The following is a 23,407-nucleotide window of genomic DNA, read 5'->3' as shown; positions in this document are numbered from 1 at the left end:
TTCCCTGTGTACTCTGGCACCAAGTGCTTAGAAACATCTATGTGGCAATTACTATCACAGGAATACTTCCAAAAGGTAAGTTTCTCTTCTACGACTTAAAGGAGTTAGTAGGTCAGTCTCCTCCCAGCTTTGCTTTGTTTTCCCCCCTGCATGTTTCTGTGATATTTCTTAGGATCAACGAGTTTTTTTGTTTGAAGGAACTCAAGGACTGCAAGTTTGCCCTTGCGGGGTTACAGCAAAAGCTCAGCATCTAGTCCTATTTAGCTCTTTACAATGTTGCTATTTTGAATTTGTTGCTACTTTGTTATTTCAACCAAGCTTTTCTTTTTCAAAAGTAGCAAAATGGGCCATTTGATGCCACCTACAATTTCAGAAGTAGTCTTAACAGTACTCCCTTAAGCAAGGGGTGCTTCTTCACAGCTTCTCTTTTCTACTACCAAAACTATTTTCAAAACAAAACCAGCTCAGATGATTGCCCTACATTCACAACAATTTTCACTTAATTTGTTTGCAGTCACAGAAATCAGTGTAGCCCTGGGAGGACTTATTCAGCACCATTTATTAGAATTCCTTGCTGTGGAATAAACTGCAGTCCTTCCTGTTTTGTAGCATGAAGAGTGTGAGCATTCTTGGACTGAGAATGCTGCTAGGAATACTAATAGGAGAATCCTGGTTCTGATGCTCATCTTACCTGAAATTTTTGAAAGCTGTCCCTAAAGTCTGTAAGGTACAGATGTTTGCAGTTTCTATTTTATCTGTGCTTGAGGTTTTCCTGATGTGAAATTTATTTGTGCAGCAAGACAACCTCTCAGACCTTTCCAAGAGCTTGTTTCAATTAAAAGGATATACCTTTAGGTGATTGATGTGGTTCATGAAGCAAGCTCCCTGCAGAGAACTACATTTCTGCTTCTGAAATATCCTTGGACATGGTAGCTTTTTAAAATTTGTTTTAGTTCAATGACGGAAGAATATTTATTTAGTAAACCAGAAAAGGAAATCAAGAAAATACAGACAGTTTTTGCTGTTACTTTGATTACTTTATTATTTTTCTTTTTCATATTGAATGTTTTCTTTCTATTTGCCTCTGAATCAGCAAGGGAATTTTTCGTTTGAAGATTTGTGGAAAAAGCTCTAATTCATGGAAGAGCTGAAGCTTGAGTATTTAATCTTAGGACAAACAAGGTAGAAGATTGAAGGTCAGGAGCTTGGGCTAGCAAGCAAAACCATTTGTCTAAATCTCTCTCATCAGTAACAGACTAGAAAGGATGTAAAGCATCCTTCTCACTTTTTTCTTTATGAATAAATGTTTATACTGAAATATCACAAACTTTCCTCAGGCTAAAGATCTTGTTATTGAGGAAATGATGATCTTCATGTAGTTCATATTCCCATACTTATTTATTTGATTAGTTATTTTACCAGAGATCTGCATGGTCACTTCTTAAACCACTCAGTAATCCTAGCAGTTCCATGTGGGAATTCTCAGGGTTTTGTTGCTTTGAAATTAACTCTTTCAAAGCTTAAATATTTATAGTAAAAGAGAGACACTTTCTACAGTACCTACTGTCAGTCAGGATGATTTTTGTTACTAATGCCCTTGAACACATTGGAGAATAGCCCTTAAGAGACTGCCTTCTTGGGGCTTGGCAGTGCCTGCAAAACCGTGCATAGACACCAGGCTCTTTTATAGTTAATAGAGAGAAATATGATTTTTCAGAGAAATTCAGAGTTGGAGCTTAATTGTACAAGTTTTCAATCGCTCTCTGCATGTGTCTTCCCCTCCCCAGTGAATAAAGGACTCTGCAGAGACCAGTCTTGCCAGCTATAACCAGTTGTAGGGATACCCTCGTGAGGCTTATAAATTGCATAGATATTTTTATACATTTTAGGGAATGCCTTTTCCCTTCTATTTGAAATCTATCTATTATGATCATAAGGCATTTATTTCAGGACTGCTGTGAATCATTGTGTGTGTTTGTAAGCTGTATTTTTACTATTTGTATGACACTGAAAGAATATAAAGCTGATTTCAGTTGTACTTCAGAATTTCTCTATTCAGAAATGATTTAGACTTCTAGTAAAAATTTGTCTAAACAATTTAGCTTTAATCAATATTTTCATTCCTGAGCTAAAAGATAAGGCTACAAATTTGAAATTGATTTTTTTTTCTTTCTCAGTATTATGTGAGGCTGCATAGGGTACTAGAGTGCTGGAGAGACAATTGATCTGCATTTGGTTCTGTTGGTTTGTTTGGATTTGGTGGGGGATTTTTGTTGACTTTTTTGATGTTTGTTTGATTAGTTGTTGGGTTTTTTTTTCTTGTTTGTTTTTCTTTTTTTAGAAAATGCTGTTCTGTTATTTAAACCTTCAGAAAATAATCAGCGCATGGAGAAATGTTTCTTTTTGCTCTTCTTTTTAAGCAAAAGGATTGAGATTATGGTAAAATTAAACAGAAGAACACTTCCAAAATGTCAGAAAAGATAGGAATAGGAATAAATAATGTTAAATATCTGTTTCAAAAAGCCCAAGCCTTGCTTTTGTGATATTATTTATATGTGTTTCTTAAGATGTAAAGTTTACCTTCAGTTAATATGGTTTCTTTCTAAGCATTGAGAACGTAAATAATCTTTTCATTCAGGTTTCAAAGCTTGCTCTTGCTTTTCAGTTCCAATTCTGTTAGCATTTTTTGGTTCCACAGAAAGTGCAGTTGCATGCCCAGGCTTACTCCCACTGTGCATCAGTCCTCTTTCACTTCTTAATGGAGTCTGAGTTATTTTAACCTCAGTGAAGAGAAGAAAATAATATGCAACTGTCTTCCACATTTTTATTAAAATTATTTAATTACAGTTTCTTTCATCATTAAAATCTCATTTGCAAACACCATTGAAATATGTATTCCTATGTAAATGTGCATTGTTTAATTATTAGCATGTAGGTGATTCACGTATTTGTAGCATATTTAAACTGTGATTTATTATAGTTTTGTAGCACAGGTAAACAAATACTGTTAGCGTCAGTATTTTCACAGCATAGCAGGCATTTACTTATGTTTTTCAGGGTTAGCCTTTGCAATTCCTTGCCATCTCTTGCAATACAAACTCCAGTGAGCTGAGTAACAGTAGACCTGCTGGACAGCTGATTACTAGCTAAAAAAGGAAGAACAACAGCAATAAGACGAGCAATGAAAATGTTGCAAACAACTGTTGACTATTGCTTTTTTTCATTTCTATTGTATAGCATATAGCAGCTTTGAATATCAAAAATAGGATGACTAAAGTCTCAGACCAGCCAAAATTTCCTGTACTGAACCACTCAGTCTGTTACAAAAGCAAAGCTCACATTTATACTTTCCCTTATCCATCTTTTCAGTGCCAGGTAGCAGCTCTGATGGTTCATAGCAAGGGCATTCAGATAAAAATTGCTTCATTAAATGGAGGAACTTAACCATGACCTAGCTCAGGGAAGTGGATTCAGTGATATCTATGAGAGAAGAAGGGGAAAAAAGGAAAAAAATGAAAGGGACTTCCTTGTTTATGCACACCATGGTCCACACCAGGATCCTAGTCCAGAACCATCCAGAACTGTGTTTGTGTTTCACAACTGGATGCTCAGCCTAGTGCCAGGGGCAAAAAGGAAGAGTCATCATTCTGGTGATGAACTATCCACTGCGTATCACTATCAGTAAGGACTGTTACAGCTGTGAAATGCAGCAACTAATTTCAAGGCTGAAAATAAAAGGGATGTCTCATTGAGACTTCACAAGTGAGACACATAAGGCAGAAAAAAAGCTTTGTTCCATCTTTCTCCAAAAAACTCTTTCTCAGTCCTCTTCTGTGCTCTGTGGTATCTCATTGCTCCCTGTCGTGGCACTGGAGAGCAGCCATACTCAGTGAATTGATTTTCATGCCAAAGGAAATCCTCTACAAGCCTTCACAAGAACTGCACACTAATTTCCCTGACAGTTAAATAACACAAAAAAAGATGTACTTTTGACACTTGATTTTATCTTCAATACTGCTGGCTTCCAACAATTAGCATGATTTCAGTTGCAATACAGAGAGACTGGAGAAGACTGCGAGCAGAGATGACTTTCCTTATCTTATGTGACATTAAATTTGGTTTCATATTCACTAAAGAGAAGGAATATAGTTGTACATTTAAGATATTCCCTACATCCCCTTTCAGTTAGTTGCTTGGTACAGGTCATGCCTCTCTTATAAAATGTTAGAGAAAATTAAGCAGAGGGGAGAATTTTAGGTTAGAGGGAAAAAGTTCTCCTCCCTTTCTAGATCTTATTTTTCTTATTTCTGTCAATTTGAGGTGGTCTTAAAGAGGTAAGGGCTGGAGACAACATATATTTCCAGAGATTACATCTTGGGTAAGAAAGTGCAATAGCATTAATACTACTAGCAAGCAAAGTGCAAGGCCTTGCAATCCTTTTTTTTCCTTTGCATGGTGTATAATTTATAATGATGATTATGCTCACTCTACTGTTGGATAGTATTGTTCTTTATGATATTTGGATACCAACTTGGCTCCAGGCAGTGACTACAATTGAGTAAGTTTGTGTTGATACAGTTTAAGAGGAGGAGTAAAATTTGACTTAGTGCTTTCTTTCATGTATACAGAATAACACTGTTACTTCAGATAAAATGATCAGAATAAAGAATGAGTTGACGGACTTATGACTGAATAGCTGTCAAATGTGTTTTCATTGCCCTGAATTTTTCTCATCTGTACATTGTGCAATTTATTTATGTTTTCAGAACATGTACCATATTGTGTTATGTAGTGCAATTTGCAATGTAAAATAAGAGTAAAATTTCTTGGGTTGTCTAGCTAATAATTTTGATATCCATGATCAAAAGTAATTTCCAAATTAATTGTGACTGAAAAATAAACAATCACAATTTTCTCTATAAAAGGCATGAAAATTCATTTTTTTTTCAATTACACAGTTTAAATTAGTTGTGAAACCCAGTCAAAATAAAACCTGTTCTCTAAAATTTGTGTTCTTAAAGTGTTATTTCATATATTCTATATTATTCTTTTGAGCTAAAAACTTTTTCACCACCTCATTGGCAAATTTACAGTCTGAATTAGATGTGAAATATTAATGATCAATCTCTTTTTTCCAGTTTTTGAACTCTGTAGTATTTCACACTATCACAGGGTCATTTAGGTCAAAAAAAGCCTCCAAGACTTTTGAGTCCAACCTGTGACTGATCACCACCTTGTCAACTAGACCAGAGCAGTAAGTGACACGTCCAGTCATTCCTTATGACTAGTCACCTAGAGATGGTGACTCCACCACCTCCCTGGAAAGCCCATTACAGTGTCTGACAACTTTTCCAGTGAAGAAACTCTTTCTGGAAAAAACAAAAAAATGTTCCTTTGTTATTTGCAACAATGGAATTTTTTTTTTTTGTACATATTTGTACAAGTATCTGCATGTACTTGGCAGGCAGGAACTGGGCAATTATTATGTGGAGAAAAAAATGATTAAAGGACGTATAATGGTTTTGAGCTTTGAGTTGAAATTTTGGTGTCACACTAGGCAAGTTAGCCTTTGAAAACCATCTTCATTTTCATATCTTCAGGTTTCCCACAAAGAGAGTAAAAGTATTTCAAAATAAATCCATTAAATTGGAGTGCTCACCTGCTCCCATTATGGGAGGCCTCAGCTGTATGAGGAGTATTGTGTGTGTTCACTTGCAGCATCTCAGTGTCTGATGCATACAAATCAGTGAAACCTGAACTCACCAACAGTTTACTCTCACCTTTTGTACCCCTGTGGGAGATCCATTATGTGGTAGTCCTGGGATAGGACATTTTACAGCCATCACACTTTCAAAGCATTGGCAGTAGGGAGCTTAAAACACATTTTTCTAATTTACGATATATCTGTATACCCATATATCTGTAAAGTTGCACTGTTGAAGTAGCTCTGCTATTTATCCCTTAACCATGTTCCATATTGAAAGTAAGACTGGTAAAAATGGGTCTGTCTGTATGTAAATATAATGAGAATGAAAAAGCTGTAGCTGATTTTCTTGTTGTGCAGAGGCTCAAAGTTATGCAGCAATAAATGAAGCATTCTGCTGGGCTCCTTCCTTAGGGCTATTTTAGCAGATTAAGCAAAGTCTACTAGAGTGCAGTCATCCGTGCTGCTGAGCTGTGAGAATGGTTGCTAGACTTCTTTTGGCTCCTGGTGTCAGGCACTCTCCCAAATGATCCCACCATGATGGGCACTGTGTGGGACTTCAGACATTCCAGGAACTACTCACAATAGACAACAGTACACAGTTTGTACACTCAATTTTTTTTTTTTTTTGAGTTTACCAACAATGACAATGACTCTTCCACAGCAAGGTTGTGACTGTTCCTGGGGAAGTTTAATTCCTTGGTTTAAACAGAGACCTTAGCTGCTGATCTATAAGATATGATTCAAGAGTTTTGATCTTATCTAGAAAGCAAAGGGAAAATGAAATGGATTTTATTCTGATTCATAAACTACTCAAGAAATTTCCAGTTAAGTATTCCAGTTCTGCTTTGCAGTATATTCCTGTAAATCTGTCTCCTATTAGTGGGGTTTGGTACATCAATAGGGTGATTCATAACAATATTTTTAAGGCTAAGGCTGAGCAAGTTATGTTCTTCCAGGTGTGAGACATGAACGAGCAATACTTGCCCTCTCTTTTCTCGGCTTTATTTTTCACCCTGTTCCCTAAAACTGCGAAGAAATCTTTTTCTAAATAAAACTGAAATTTTCACATGTAAACATGAAAATGGGAGTTTACCAAATACTGTGGAGTTTGGGATGGATCTTTGAGAGTGGGAAGTGTTATAATCATGAATAGCTGTATTTCATGGTGGAATCGTCTCCAGGATTTGAAAATCTGTTTCTAGTAGACATAGAAGAAAAAGGAAGATTTCTCCCTGGGATCTCAATGTTTTTGGTTACATTTTATTTCATTGTTTTTCAGCCTTTACCTAATGAATCTGTAGATGCTTAAGGAAAATTATCAGTGAAAAAAATAACTATAAAATATATAAATTTATTCTGGTCTAATATAAAAATGTGAATCTATTTGTCAATGTAGATGTTAAAGCTGCATGTCTCTAGAACTGCAGTTAGATGCTGTCTGTGATGCTAAAGTATCACACTTTCTGAGAAGCAGTAAAGAGTTAAAAAAGAAGAAATTATTGCTGCTAATGCCATGGATATAGTTTTAAATATTTTCAGGAACCAGATGAAAATGCCACTTACATTCATATGCATTGAACTTTACCAAGCTCATGCTGTAGTATTTTTCCACCTTATGTTTATATTTTTAATAATACACAGGCTGTATATGAAATTTTTTTGTGACTTGATTACTTGTCTCAGTGGATGCCTGGGTAATTCACGTTAGTGTGAAATGTGAAGGTTTCTTGACTTTAGAAAAGAAGAGTAATTTGCTGCTATTCACCCACTGACACAGAAATAGGTAGCTGCTTACTTCTGATGTTTAATGACAATCTATTTGAAGAGATTTTTACCTTTTTTATCATCATACCTGTTTTTGATTTAATTTTGTTAAAGTCATTAATGTCCCACAGAGGATTCAAGGCTGAATGGGAGCAAAATTAAATAAGGGTTACTGTTTGACCATAGTTTAGATATATGCAGTAATATTTTTTTACATCTCATTACAGTTTTTGCATAACTGTGATTTTAGTAAAACTGTTGGAGATACAGAAAATATGTTGTCCAATTCCTTCTCTTTCCTTTTCAGATTTATAATAAAATATAAGTAAATTAATAGCAGTGCACCTAAAACTACTTCTCATATGATTTTAGGATTACATCCTGCAAATTATAATGTGAAATATGGACTGCTGGTACCCAGCTCCTTTGAGTTCCCATCTCGTTTGCATATTTTAACACTGATATTATAATACTAAGTTAAAAAAATTTTCAATATTTGCTAGGTTCAAAATTCCAACAGTCCTAGAATGTACTAAGATTATTTTTTGAAGTCTTCAGCTGCAAAATCCTAATCTCTTGAATATCAATTTTGTACGGGTTTTTTTACCTTTATTTTCCAAGTAACACTTTAAGGATAACAGGATTTAAAAAAAATGAAATTAAGGGAGGTTTCCTAAAGCTTTGTCTTCTTCCCCCATAAGCCCCCCTTTCCCTTGCTAGACTTGTATTTCAAATGAATTTGGTCTTTCTGTTTCATAGCTCAGTGGGCAGAAATAGCAAAAACCCAGGGAAAAAACACTGTGAGTGTGTATTTGTTTTGCAGACTTCAGTGGGACAAAATTTGATTTTGATATATGAGCACCTAATCTGATATTTTATTAACAGTAGAAATATTCTCATACATCACAGGAACAGGCACAGCTCCTGATGATTTCAATGGGACTTATGGGTGCTTAATACTACCCAAAACACCATCTCTCAGTAAGGATTAAGGCTGTCATCATCCTTAGTCATTATAGTTTAGCTTTCATGGTATGAGTTATTCTAGCCACATTTTCATATTTTCTAAGAATTCAGATGAAATTCCTTGGTGTTTTAAAAGGTCAGAATTTTGCAGAGTTTTCTTCTGAAGTGTTTTTTTTATTTGGCAGGTGTAAGTGAATCATAACAGTAAGGCAGAGACATTGATTTGACTTTGACTTCATTTTTCTTAGCTGTTCTAATAATTGTGTCTCCATAATGTACAGGGCTAAGGCACATTTGGCATTCCCTGTTTTGCTGCAGCTGTCCCACATACACCAGTGTCAGGTGAACTCAGCAGAACCTTTTCTTCATGTTGTTTTACACATATAAAACATATTCTGTCTCTACCAATGCAGATAAAATAGTCAAGAAAACACATTTCTTATTAGATCTTATGAATCAAACAGTTGCAGACACTAATATACATTGGTATCCACTGTTTGCCACCTTCAGTGGAACCTGCAGTTCATACAACATCTAAGGCCAGCTCTTCAGCTCTCCTTATCTCCCCTATAAAAAGGATTCCAAACAGCCTCTTACCACTGGGGAATCAGCTTTTCCCTTTGGCTAAGTCACTACCAAAGTAACTCTCTCTCCTCATTAGAGCTTGCTGGCAGGTCATCACTTAAGCCCTTAGAGATCCCCAAGTGATATCTAGAATAATTTTTCTTAACTGTCTTATTATTTTTCTTCTACATTGGTAGTTCTCAATCCTTTTAGAACAAACATGGCTACCCCACAGTTTCTCTGAGAGCTTGACCTCTCTGCTTGCTAATATTCACATGATATTCACAGTAAAATATTTTGTGATAGAACTTGTGTGGCATAAACTGCACAAGATAAAGCAACGTTATGCTGTGTGTGCTTTACTACTGAAAACCTGAAAGGAGAAAGCAACTCCATTTTGTAGCATTCTTAGCATCTTTTTTGTCTGATGTTGTTTGTTTAAAAAATAGAAATATAACTGCATAATCCATGGATATGATTCTTGAACCACAAAAAGTCATATCATCACCATTTAAATTACTTTAATGAGCAAAATCATGCAGAAAACACCTACTGATAATTATTCCCAATTTAAGTCCTTGTTGCCACACACTAATTTTGACCTGTGGTGAATAACAAGTTTGAAGAAAAATGGCAAATATTCATGGTAGTGTGTATTGAGAGCAGTGATTGAGAGTAAATGATTTATGCACTTGTCATGGTGGTGTGAGTAACTGTGGACTGTATGTCAATATGAAATGAACTACAGCATTTCTGTAAGCACTTTAATAAACATAAAAATAATAAGAAAATAGGACAGAAAAGTTAGTCCCTGTCAACTGAACTCTTTCAGTGAAGAGTAGGTGCTACTTGGGAGCTGAATAAGCAAAAGTTATGCTTGTTCTTGTTTGAGCATGCAAGAGAAGCCCCAGAAGAGACAGAATGTATGGCTCACCTTGCAAAATCTTGAAAATACTGCAAAATACTGAAGAGGGGCAAAGTATATGTAAAAGCAACCAGTGTAAGAATGAAAATGTAGTGATCTAAAAGTTGGTGAAAGCATAACTGAGGGATTAGTGTTGAGGAACTCTCCAGATAAGCTTGCCCTTGACATTGTGAATTGCTGGGATTTCATGCAAAACCTGTATGCTTACTTTCCGTATTTCTGCTTCTGGTTGTGACTTAAACACTGCTTTCATTTTGGAAACCCTCTTTCTAGTCCTTAGACATACATTTGCTTCCTAAGGACATTTGATGCTCAAGTATTAGACCTCATTTGTTTCCCGGAACCCACCCAAAAGCTTGAGGAGATCAATTTATGGATAATAGATCCTTACTAGGGAGATGATTTCCAGGTTTCCAGTAATTCTCAATGGGGCTAATGGTTGCCTACCTCTGATAGCTCAGTGAAAGTTCTAATTGCTAGAATACACACCATCATTTTAAGGTGGACATGGTGGTATACAAAACCATGCCTCTAGGAGAGAAATAGTGTTTGGCTCTGTAGCCCTATAGACAAGTGAGCTTGGTGGGAAGCTATATATGATTTAGATTTCTTTTTTCCCCCCACAGTTTGTATGCATTTAGTATTAGAAAGTGTTTGCCATTAAAAAACTAATTTCCACTCTCCTAAATGTGAATGATGTTCCTCACATATATCTGGGCTACTCTACATCGTTGGATTTGACATGTTTATATTTCGTTTTAAAAGCATGAATTTGTTTTATTTCTGCTTCTCAACTGAAAACCTTGTTTTCTCCAGATCCTGATGTGTAGTTCACTAAATTGTCCAAAAAGACACTTTAGACCTGCAGAAGAATTGGGTTAATTTTAAAATGCAGGAATTTAATTTATTTTACATAAAAGAACTACCCAATCAGTACATTACTACACATTTTCTTCATCTTGAGAAGTGATATTATGTATAATATACATATTACACATAGTACGGCTCTTCTGTTCTATGGATTTTAAGTGAAACATAGCTACTGAGTCATAATGACTTCTAAGACAGCTTATGTAATTAGTAACTGTTGGAAGAGTAAAGGCTAAGGAATAAGAAATGTATCTCAGTTAAATGCTAAATATTGGAAAAGTGACTCTGTTGTTCTCAATAAATTTGTGAGCAAAAAAATTGACAATCCATATTTCTGAGCTATTGCTTCAGATGATCTGGAAGTTGTTGTTGCAGCAACTGTCTTATGCTAAATTACAAAAAAAATTTGCAATCTGTGATTGCTGAAATGCTAGTAAATAAACTCAAAGAGTATTTGATGGAGATTTTTTTGGGAGATTCAGGTGCATATTGTAGACACATGTAGACATGAAATACTATGTATTTATCCTAGATATCTTAGGGAAAAAAATTAAAAATACTAAAAGAACCAGTTCCTGGAAGGAATAGCTTCTTGTGACCTTAAAAATATTCCAGAGAGACCACTTTAAGAAGCTGAGCCAATTAGAGTAAGTTTGCTTTGACAAACAATGAATGTTAGACATTTTAAGTAAGTTTCTTGCTGCAAGAGATTCTAGGAGACAGAATCACATACTCTTTAGCCTTCCAGATATCACATATGTTTAAAAAATAAAAATACAAAAAATTGCAGGAGAAGATCATCAGTCTCCTGGAATAGTAGAAAAAAGATGTATGGGAATGAACTTCACAAAACAAGTTTGTTTTAGCTTAAGTTTAAACAAACTGCATGGGTACAGATGATATGTACTGTTACAGGAATTTGAGCATTCTTCATTAGTTCTTTATAAAGTTAAAAATTCAGCACTGTAGAAAGCCATTTTGTCATTAGGAAATGGAGAAGTTTAGGAACAAACTTTTCTCGTGCTAGGGTAAAAGTATAGTTCAGTCTAAATATTGGACAAAACTGTCATTAGATTGCTCAGTCACAGAATACAGTCATTAAAGAAGTGGCAGTGAATGAGGATCACTCCTGTTCACACACTTGGTGAAGATATGCATATATCCAGTGCTCTGAGCTAGTGGCATAGGGACACTTTGTCAATATTGCTACAGTAAAGGTTGAAGTGAAATGACAGATTTCCCTCTTGGGGCTCCCATGAGAAGCTGATGTGTAATCATTATTGAGACTTAATTTCTTTCCTGCTCTTAGCTGGAGGGAATGTGAAGCTCAAAGCCAGAAAGGAATCTGCAGTCTGACTGAGAGCAGGAGTTTTGCATGTAACTTTCAGAATGTGACTTGAATCTGCAACCTGGTAAATGCTGCTCATTGTTTTTGCTACAGTCCAATGCATTCATCAGTGTATTGTCTCCCTCATGCATTGCTATGACAGATAAATATGATCAAATGTAGGGGTTAGCATCAGGGAAGATGATCCCAAGACTGACTCCTATCCTATAGAGACAGAGTTAATGAAGTTCTTAAATAGGAACAGTGTGATCCACCAAAAGATCTGATTGAGAAGAAAACTGAAAGTACAGCAAGTAAAAGAGGACTGATTTATGTAGAAAAAGAAGATGATAGTTGGACAGACAGGAAACTGCTAAAGAAAATTTGGAGAAGGTGATCTGTTAAGTGGAAAGGACTGTGACAAGAGGGAGACAAGAGTGAGGAAAGGTTGGCATGGTATGGCACACAAGATATACAAACTATCATCTCTTGATTTGCGAGATCTCAGGACACGACAAACTTTAGGTGGAGAAATTCCAAAGGAGGCAACAAAATCAGGATGACTTGGTAAGATGACATGATAGAAATGTGGAGAGTGGGATGAATATTAGAGATTGAGTTAAATGTAACATGGCAGTTTTCAGCTTCCAGGAATAGTTTAGGTACATGTAATAGTTACGTACCTTGTCTTTCCTCCACAAAATATGAATTATATACTTGTTTTCTATGAGGATACAGGTGGTCAAAGTATTCTTCCCAAACACACTCTTCTCAAGATGTAGAGCTCTCCTGAGTCTAACACAGTCCCACAATTACCCTGGGATCTCAGACCTGTAATCACATTTTGAGTCTTTGATCTCCTGATAGAACAACTGCATTGTTCACTTTCAGTCATACAAGACAGTAGTTTACATGGATGGTTAAAATAGCCTGCATTGTAAGGAGCAAGGCAGGAGAGGAATAAGATAAATACTAAGTTGGAGACAATCCCTTTCTAGACTCTGATGTGTCTTTCAACCCAGGTCAGTTTGTCTGAGGTACAAAGAAACTGAATATTATTTATAAGCTACACTAGAGATCCTTTCTATATAACCTTGTTCTGAAGGCATGGTAAATTTTCATAACCCTGTTCAGACACTGAAAACATATTGCTCAGCAAATTTCCTTGAGCAGTCCTGGATCTTTGATCAAATCAATCAAGAAAAGACTACTGTAGGTTTTGGGTTTTTTTTAGTTGGGCAAGAGGTCTCAGAGGAAAAGGAATAAAAATGGAAAACATCCTGGCATAAAGAAAAAGCTTGTGCTTTTCACCTTTAATTTTCCTTGCAGCTGTTTATAATTTCAAAGGTGATTCCAGCTTTCAGTAATGCTTTACTGTATAGAAGCACTGGGTGCTATCCTAGTTTAACTGTCCTGATTCTTGCCCTGTGGTCTTTGTTTGGTGGAATTAAATACATCACAATATGTTCAGGAAAAAATGACAGCGAATTTAACATACCAGCAGAGTCAAATGTGTGATAAAAATATTAACGTTTCCTTTAGAAAATAATCTCAATTAATGAAAATACTTCTGCTTTCAAAGACCAAGAGGGGTTGACAAAACATCTGTGGAATGAGTTGAGGCTTTTGAACAAACACCACCAGGATATTTCTGTAACAAGGATTCCTCAGTGTGCTCCATATATACACTTTTTCAATATTTCAGGAAAATCTTTTGAATTCTCTGTTTAATCTCCCATCTGGTGTGTACTTCAGCACTTGCTTTTCTGAACATGAGTGGCTATCATTCTTGATACCTGTTCTTGCTTGATATTTGCTCTCAAAAACTACCCATGGGTAGTCAATATTTTCACTTAAAGCACTTTGTATATGATCAGCATAGAAAAAAAGGTAGTTTTCTATTTAACACTTCTGATACATCACACTGCTTAAAGAGGATATTTTCAGATGCAGTAAGCATGTCATGTGATGAAACAAAATACATTGTGAAAGGAGATACCATAGAAGCTTTTCTTGCAGAAATATAATGTAAATTTGATTTCAAATAGCCTGTCCTTTCCGCCTATTGACAGATAGCCCCTGACATTCAGGTAGTTCTCAGAACATACAATTAAACTGGGTTCATATTGCTCATCATTAGCTTTCCTCTGTGCTCATTGTGAGCTCATAAATGCTATCATTAGAAGAACCTTTCAAAAAAGGTTACATTTTTGAAAGCATTTAATTTGCTTTTCCGGGTGGATTATTACTGCTGTCGTGTTATTAACCAGCATAAAGAATCATGCATCAGGTGTACTTAACATCAAGCTGTTTAACTAAGATTACTCTTGTTAGAGATACACTGTGCATAATATTCTGTACCCGGTAATGCAACCAAGAAGCAAAGGCACAGTAGTTGAAACAATGTATAAAAGCTTTTTATCTTTCTTAATTTTTCAATTTCCATACACAGATCTGCTTCCAATGAATGTAATTGCAGAATGATGAGGTTTTTTTTAAAAATTCACCTGAAATACTTTTTTTTTTTTAATCAACTATGGAACGAAAAATCATTTTCTTCTCTTTTTTCCCCCTCAGACTTTATTATTTCCAGTTAGTAGACTGAAATGATTGCTTCTATCTCTTGGGTCTAATAAAGCAATTTGGCTCTTTAATGGGCCTTGTTAGGGTTGAAGACCAATGTCTTTCTGGTATTACTTTTTGCATTATTGGTGCACTACCTGCTGAGTCACCAGCACAGAAACCAGAGGTTAATTTCACTTTCACTAAATGAAGCAGATAATCAGCCATCAGAGGATGGCTCCTGTACTGTAAATAAGTCTTGACCAGCTGAGGGACAGCACTGTGGATCACTCAGCCCTCTTCACACCATCTGTCCTCAAATTAAGACAAAGTAAGGATATTAATTTGTTACATTTCAAAAGCGGTACCGACAAACCCACATGGACATTTTTAAATGGCAATGAATAACTAAAACATTTTATTAGTATTTCATTGAGTCATGGATTATAGTTGTTATAGTTATGAAAACTTCTTTTCCAACAGTGAATTTATGGAAAGTGTCCTGACTAGATGTACAGCTAATGACTGTCAAAGCAGATTCATTCCAAAGCATTTTGCTACAGAGTATTTTTTGCTTAGGTTGAAAGTGGTATGGCACAAGGACCTGATGTCCCATCTGTTGGATATACCAGAGACATTATATGGAGAATAAACTCCCAGATAATGGGGATGCTGCTACATGGTTTCAGGGGCCAGAAATATTACTGAAAAATAAGAACTCACCAGAATAATGAATGGTGAAAAAAATTCTTGTAAATTGCTGAATTGAGACCATATCTTATCTATTTCACTAAATCCATATGACAGGAAGGCAGAGCAGTGGTTCAATTGAACTTACACTAAATCACACTGGCTTGCTGTGGAAGTAGGAATGGGTCTATCTGCAAGAGAATTAGTTTTATAGATATGTTTTATTTATTCATTACATGATATGTCTATTCATGTGTGGCTCTTATTTTCAAATAAAAGAGACTTCAAAGGGTTCAAAGGTCAACTATGTATTAGTGACTAAAGCATAAAAATATTATAGAGTTATTCTAATAATCTCCAAATCAAGCACTGTGAAAATAGGAAATCCAGAACTGGAGTCAAATTGAAAAGAAATGATGGCAGAAATCAATTTTCATTTTTCCCTGGAACAGTGCCACACAATATCTACCAGGCTATGAAATAACTACAGGGCTATGATTAATGAGTAATATTGCTTCCATATCAAGATTAGGCTACACAGCTTTTTAAAGAAAGTATTCAAAATTTTCCTTCTTCATTAGAAGATAGAGATAAAATTGGGCATCTAAACAGAATTTAAAACAAACTTTTTTTTTTTTTTTTGCATGATGGTATTTTAAAATGGCTTTGAGGTTGCAGATAATAGGACCATAATTATCCAATTTAATGTGTGCTTGGACATCTAGTATATCTGCTGTCACCTGAATTTAGATGTCATAATCTACAGCTGGTTCCTACCCTTCAACAGCTTTCTTAGAATGGAGCAATTCCCTTCAGTCATGTGTGCCTCTGCATTTACTCTATGGGGATCAAAGGTAACAGGCTTAAATTAAGGAGCTAATTTTTCATCTGCTAAACTTAGATGAGATAGGAGCCACCTACGGCTCAGAGAAGTACTTTCCAAGCATTTTTAATTAATGTTGATCAGATTCTCATTATAACCAGAGGACTGTCCCTTAATTGTGTCCTCAGAAAAAAACCCATGTAGAAAGTGAATGAAGTCACACTAGAGTTTTGAACTAGGTTTTTGATGAATTTTTTTTCTATGAGAAACTTCTATACTATTAATTGCAATAATCTATTAGGTTTTATTCTTAAAACCTGCCAGTAGGTTTGTGAAGTGGCAAGATGTTAAAACCTGTAGGACTCTTGAACATTAATTGATGAAATGTAAATTTAATGAATCAATATTACTAAATTAATCCACAGTATCAATACACAGTAAATAATAAGATTAGCAATTATTAAAAATATATTTTTAAAAGGTGAATTTAGCCTATATTTTGTTACTGCCAGGTTTCTGGTCTTTGCACTGAAGCATTTGATCCTGCTGACTTCCTGGAGCCTGGCATCTGCTCTCATTTGGCAAACTGATGAGTCATACACCAGTAGGTTTTGTGTTTGATCCAGGCCCAGGTGAACTGAACCTCTGTAATCATTTATTTAATGTCATCCTTGCTGACAGCACCTTCTAGTAACACAGTCTTTCTCTTTATTCCTTTTATTTTCTGTGGCTGCCTTCTATTTAATCATCAAAGCTAAGATCCATCATAGGTGGCTCTAGAGACCATATTTTACTGAATTCAAGAGTTTAAGGTGAAGCAGAGTTAAATGGTTGGGCAGAGAAGCTGGGAAACTTCCCTTTGACTATTAGGAGGTGGGAAAGAGAAGAGAGTTGTAATAAAACACGTTAGGAAGAGTTGGCTAACTTGGGTTTAGTAATGTTTACCTAAACTGTGCTTATACAAAGTTATATTGCCTATAATACTGCTAAAATATCCTTTTGAATAAATATTGAAATTAAATTTTATACGCCCCTTTTAGCAATTCAAGATGTAGTTTTTTAGTGTAAAATGAATGTTCAGAATATATTCACTTCTTAGTTTCAAAGGTGAGAATCTCTAAGAATTGGCGTAAAGCCCTGTTTTTAGCACAATAAGCATATAAAAAAGAAAAAGCAATAATGAAATTATAGATCATAAATTCTAAAAACAACTGAGTTGAATTGTTTTTGAATATTCTTCTGATTATGTGTACTTTTAGTAGCTTAGCTGATCACATCAGAGGAAATACTCTCCTGGCTTAAAAAGCTTGGCTGAAGAGCGTGTTTAAATTAAAAGGTTTGTTTTGCTTACCTTCTCTCAAATAATTTTCTGCAACAAGCATTCTAGAAAAAATTCTATATAGTTTACTGATGGGAGGTTGAACCCTCTCTTCTTATATGTTGCTTCATGTAGTCTTCCCTCTCCAAAATGTCAACAGCTGGTGTTCTGATTCCCATTAAAAGAAGGGAAAGAAGCATAAAGGTTGAGAGGGCAGTATGGTTGGTTTCTGCTAGTAGTGGCCTATGGTGTTACCTGTGTTTCTTATCTGAAATACAGGAAGTGAGATAGGTTCCTTGGAAATTACTACAGACTAGTTTATTTTGAAGGAAAGGAAATGAATTTTATTCAATACCTAGAGAATTTCCCCTAGTAAGTTATGCCTTTATTAACCTCTCTGAAAAGATGAATTCTGTTATTTAATGTTTTAAGTTTTCATGTAGTGTTTTCTAAATTTAGACTAAGAGGTAACATACAGGTTCTAGGTTATTCTTCCTTAAAGCTTATCACTGCACTTATTTTAATAACAAACTGTTATTCAAGAAATAATTCACCCTTCCACAGCTGTACTTATTTCTAGTAAGTGTTATTTGGGAGCTGCAAGCTGAAGTAATTTCTTAAAGTTTTGGATCTATGCAGCATAGTCTGTAGATTGGAGCTTCCTTAGAGTCTCTCAATACTGACTTGAGAGAAAGAGCTTTACCATGAATTTCATTCTTCTTTATTTTCACACTCTTAGTTGTAATTAATTTTACTTTTAAATATGTTGATACTACACAGAAATGAGCTCTCTTGAGTGCAGAAGAAAACCTATACTATCATTTAAACATGAAGGGCATTTTGAAAGTTCTCTAGTACTTTTCTCTCTCTTTCCTTTTTGTTTTATGCTTCGTTGGATTACCAAGATGAAACAGAAGAGGTCTAAAATAAATTAAAACTTAATTTTGCATGCAAGCAGTGAGCTCATTACCATGGGCAAACACCATGTATATTACCAAATACCAGTATTTTTGGTACGCTAATGTGAGAAGCATCTTAGGAACTATTACAAACTGTTGGCAAACTGGAGACACACTCAGTAACTCAATAGCTGCTGTGACACACAGACAAGAGACACGAAGTTTTGGAGGTTGAATCCTGAGCACCTCCTATCAAGTGACAGATTGGCAGTTCTTGATCAGCAGTTTACAGATCTCCATGCAGAGAAATGCAATGGAAAGCTGTGCCTCAGAGCATTTTTTCAATTGACACAATACATAGTTTTCTTACTAGGTGTACTTTGTGGAGAAATTTTAAAATGTGTCATTAACAACTGAGGAAAGCAATGTGATTACCAAAGTAACAGTCACCTGTGCAAAACACTTCATATTTATTGGCATGGAAAAGGATCATTTCCCTTTGAAAAAGAAAAAGAAAATTCTTACTTAGTCCTGTTCCCATCACACCAAAGTGGAACTATGCCTTGGGAAAAGCTTATACTGCTAGAGTTCAAGCAGTTTAAGGACTTTCTGTGGATGCCTTTATATTTCATCTTTCAGGTGTTAAGAGGTTAAGTTCTTCAGCCTGATCTGCTGTGAAAATTACTTATTGCCAACAAAAACTGTCAATAATGGATAAAACTAAATAAATGTTAAAACCAGCTCAAACACAAATATAGAGAAGGACAAATAATGTTTTGCACTGCTTCAGAAACAATTCTAGCTCACAATCAAATCCTACCCTCTTCCTCACATGGACATTTCTCAATGATGTTTAGTGATGTACAAAGTTAAGAGAGAATCATATTCTGTTTATCATAGAAATTTGATGCTCCAGGAGGCTGTGCCAAATGGGTTGTTTGTCCATTTAGGATTTTTATAAGCATTTAGCTTTAAATATCTTTGCATAATGATCTTGGAAGAAAAGGACTTTTTTTCTGTGTTATCACCAGTTACTTACATATCTATTTAAAAGCAAAAGTATTTCCTCTCATGGAAAATATGTAAGAAGATATCCTATCATTTCTCATGGCCCGATTGTCAGGGAGCTTTTAAAATGAGTTCATGTGTGTGGAAATGCATGTACTCATTCTTCATCTGGTTTAGGGCTGAGGTTATAATTTTTCTGAGTATATTTTCTTGGGTTTTTTTTCCTAAAATATCTTTTAGACCAGCACTACAGGTTGGTGTAAGTTTGGATCTTAAAGTATATATGGCCATACTTAATAAAACTCAATAATGGCCATACTTAATAAAACATTACTTATTATGTTTTGTACTTATTGTTTCTTGCTATATGCAACCCGAGGAGGCAGGAGGGACAGAATTCAGTTTAAGACTGCTAACTGTAGATGTCTGTGTTGTGTAAACTTCCTTTCTAGTCAACAGTCAATACAGGCAGTGGAACCTAGGGATTTATTCACCTGGCTAGCTAATAGACATCAACTTTTACATTGAGTTTAATCACATTCTTCCAGCTCTGCTCTCTCTACTGGCTAAATCTCTAGCAACTACTGCAGCAATTGAAAACACTTAGCTCACCTATGGACATGCAAATTTAAGTATCTTATTTGGTGACTCATCCCTTCCCCGTTGTTTGTTTTAGTGCTTTCTTATGCTGATGTCCATCTGCAGACCACTCTTTAAGATGGTGAGTGTTGCCCTCCATTCAGGACCTATGCAGACTGAGTAATCCACCTAAATTCACCTATCTGAGATAGTATAATAGGAGTTTTTGGATGGAATTTCATGTTCAGAGAGTCAAATAATCATATTTGCCACCTATTCACATAATTCATGACCTTATGACTTACCAGTACTCATACACTGGCAGTTTCTGAAAGCAGTAGAGACAAGGAAGCACTCAAATAATTCAAAATGTGTCAGCCTTTGCTGTTCTTTGCATGGACTCTGACTTTGTAACACTTAGTTTGTAACCTTATCTCATCCACCGCTGTCTCTTCATGTCTCTCCTTTATGGCTTATTTATGTAAAATACCCCCTGTGGTGCCATCTTTGGGATCATTTGGATCACTAAGTCTGTTGCTCATGAGATTTGCATCAGATTTTCATTTTAAGTTCAGAAAGCACCTAAAGGTTTTTAATTTACCCCTTTTTAGGATATCTTTAGATTCTCATGCTTAATCAACATTTGAGTGCTGTTGAAAGGATGATGAGATATGTGCATAAAATTTTAGTTGTGAGGTCCACAGATGATGGCATAAACTGACTTTAAATTTACTTGGAGTAAGGGAGGGAGGAAGGAATCCATATGAGTGAGAGAAAAGGGGAGGAAAGTAAAATTAAAAAAGGAAGAGAGTAGAGAGAAATTTTTTCCCTGGTGGCTAGCTGGTAAATTAAGTGGCGTGGTCCCCAGAAGAGCATAGTCCTCTCTCACATGTCTTTTTCAGTGCAATGGTGTAGCAGGCAGTGATAAACATGATGATTTTTCCAGACATGCTTTTTCCCTGGTACTGTATGGTTTTCCTCAGGACACAGAAAAGCTTGCTGTTTTTTTCCCTTATTTATTATGCTCTTAGCACTGATGGGAGCATGCTTAATTAGGTACAAGTGTTACATACAAATTGGTCTTCTGAGTTTTGGGCCTGCATGTTGTTGGGTAATGCTTGTCAGCGGTTTATGAAAATTATCTGCAATGTTACTCACGAATGCTGTATTCCTGCAGTATAAACTACAAGTTACAAAACCAGGGACAGGGGAGGGGATAGGGGAGATGTTCCTCATGCCAGTGGAAGTAGCTTCTCATGAGAATCTGCCATAATTACAACATTGGAGTTGGCAGGTGCAAGGCCATGAGAATAACATGAGAAAACCAACATGGGAACAAAAGTGGGAAAATACTGCCACATCAGCTGTAGTCAGACTAGAGAATTGCAAATGTAGGGGCCTTATCTTTAGGTGGGCTAAGACGCTTGAGGCACTGTGCAGTATAGAATATGTGCTTGAAGACAAACACATTTAGGTGCACTGAGAAATGGGAATGATTTTCCAAGCCGAGAACCTTGACAGCTATATTACACAAGAGGTTCAACTGTAGTCAGGTAAAGCCATGAGCTGTATGCAGGTTTGATTATTACATGTTTTTTCCTCCAGAGATTTGAACTTACCATGACTATTTGCAATACTGTATGAGTGGTTGGATGGTTATCAAATCGTTATGTGGTATCCTCAATATGCCGATGGCATAAATGTCATATATTTTTGTGGTAATACAGTAAATATGTGTACCAGGGAGTGCACTACTCAGTAAAGATTTATTAGCATCTCACACACCATGTGATAAAGTTTACTAAGACTATTGAGTTTAAGCACATTAATCAGGTGCACTGTGACTTCCTTTCAGAGGCTGATAAAATCAGTAGGGTTGGAGGGTGGAATTGCACTGCCCTGAATCAGGGCCAGTGATTTAGAGCAGTTGCTGAGACGTTTTCTAGTCTAATATAGAGAGACTGGCATTCTCAGGGTATGGTTCACTATATCTGAAGTGTTGGGTAAAGCACCTGTTGATGCTTACTGCTTTCCAGTGAATTAAACAAGGACAAGGGTGGATGTGTGAAGAGGGAGAAAAAGAGGGTGATCTGGAGCCAAATGTATATTGACACCAAATATATTGACACCTTAGCTGGGTAACATGACAGTGCTTCAAGAGATTATTTTAAAAACATACAGATAACTAAAAACACTTTTCACACAGCACATTACTTGGGCAACAATTTAGTCAGGAAGACACTGAAAGTGTCATGGACACTGTACTTACTCCATCCATAGTTTAAAAGTTGGTATTTTTCATGGTCCTTTGAAATTAGCTTTACTAAGTATAGACCATCTACCTTGAGTTGTGGTTACCTCTGAATCATAAATATATGCATCATGATTGAGGTATTTTTAAAATATTGTAAAATAAAACATCTTCCAAATTACTAGATATCAAGATTTCTGCTACCCAAATTTTCACTTTAGTGTCCATTTTGTATGTCTGCCTGGGATGAAATAGGTAAAAAATTACTATGATAATTACATTTCAGGTTTTATTGAAGTTTCCTTTCCTTATTCCTTTCCTTCTCTCTACCATTATATAATTCATATTTCTTCTGAATAAGAAAGTTAGCTCTGCAGAAATATAGCAAGCTAAGCAGAGATCAGCTCTGAACAATACTGTTACCACCTGTTTTGTGGAAGTTCAGTGACACAACTGTGTTTATTCACTAAATTAAGAGTACCTGTTTTCCAACATGTGGCACATGTTTAGTCCTCACGGATCTCACCAGACCCAGTTTGCTGGGCTGGGGTATAGATGGGCTTCTAAAGGAAAGCCAAACAGTCACAATAGAATTTGAAACTAATATCATCCTTTTGACTCATTGCTGGGAAGGCTTTTTAGGTCTTCATGTGAATCTCAAGTAAATATGACCCAATGCACATTCTTCCTGTCAAACCTGACACAATTACAGGCAAAATAAATTGCGCAGAGAGAATGGAATTTTATTTTTTTTTTCAGTTAATAACAAGCTCCTCTAATAAATTATCTACAATACTTTATTAGCTTTTTATATTATAAAGACAAAAAAATTACCAGCCTTAATTAAGATTCTATCATTTCTGTTGCATTCTGTTGCATTTTTAATTTTTAAATTTTGCTGTAGAGTATCATATTTGCACATTAATAATTGACTTTCTTTTTACCATTACACCAGATAATTTCTCTATTGATTCCATCATTTAACCAAAAGAACAACGTGTTTTCATCTTTAATTGGCAAAATGTGTCAGGTGAAAATTTTCCAGTTTAGTTTACCTGTGTTAAATACAAACTCCCACAATAATGTGAATCCCATTGCTAACAAAGACAGATAGATAGACAGCCCCATTCCTAGAATAACGGAGAGGAACTATT

The 23,407-nt window shown here is 35.6% G+C and overlaps 1 long non-coding RNA gene across 1 annotated transcript in view; it reads left to right on the top strand.

Annotated features, from left to right (window-relative positions):
- The window catches only part of LOC108446484, a 97,546-nt gene that overhangs the window by 274 nt on the left and 73,865 nt on the right, over positions 1 to 23,407 (top strand). Inside the window, exon 1 of the long non-coding RNA XR_001861683.1 lies at positions 1 to 75. This exon is cut by the window's left edge and continues 274 nt beyond it. This is a non-coding gene — a long non-coding RNA (uncharacterized LOC108446484). The remainder of the gene's footprint in view (positions 76 to 23,407) is intronic.

This window comes from Corvus brachyrhynchos, unplaced genomic scaffold, assembly GCF_000691975.1.
Source record: "Corvus brachyrhynchos isolate BGI_N302 unplaced genomic scaffold, ASM69197v1 scaffold32, whole genome shotgun sequence".
In the NCBI taxonomy this organism is placed as follows: Eukaryota; Metazoa; Chordata; class Aves; order Passeriformes; family Corvidae; genus Corvus; species Corvus brachyrhynchos.
The sequence above is the reverse complement of the archived record's forward strand: the minus strand, read 5'-3'. Positions and strand labels throughout refer to the sequence as shown.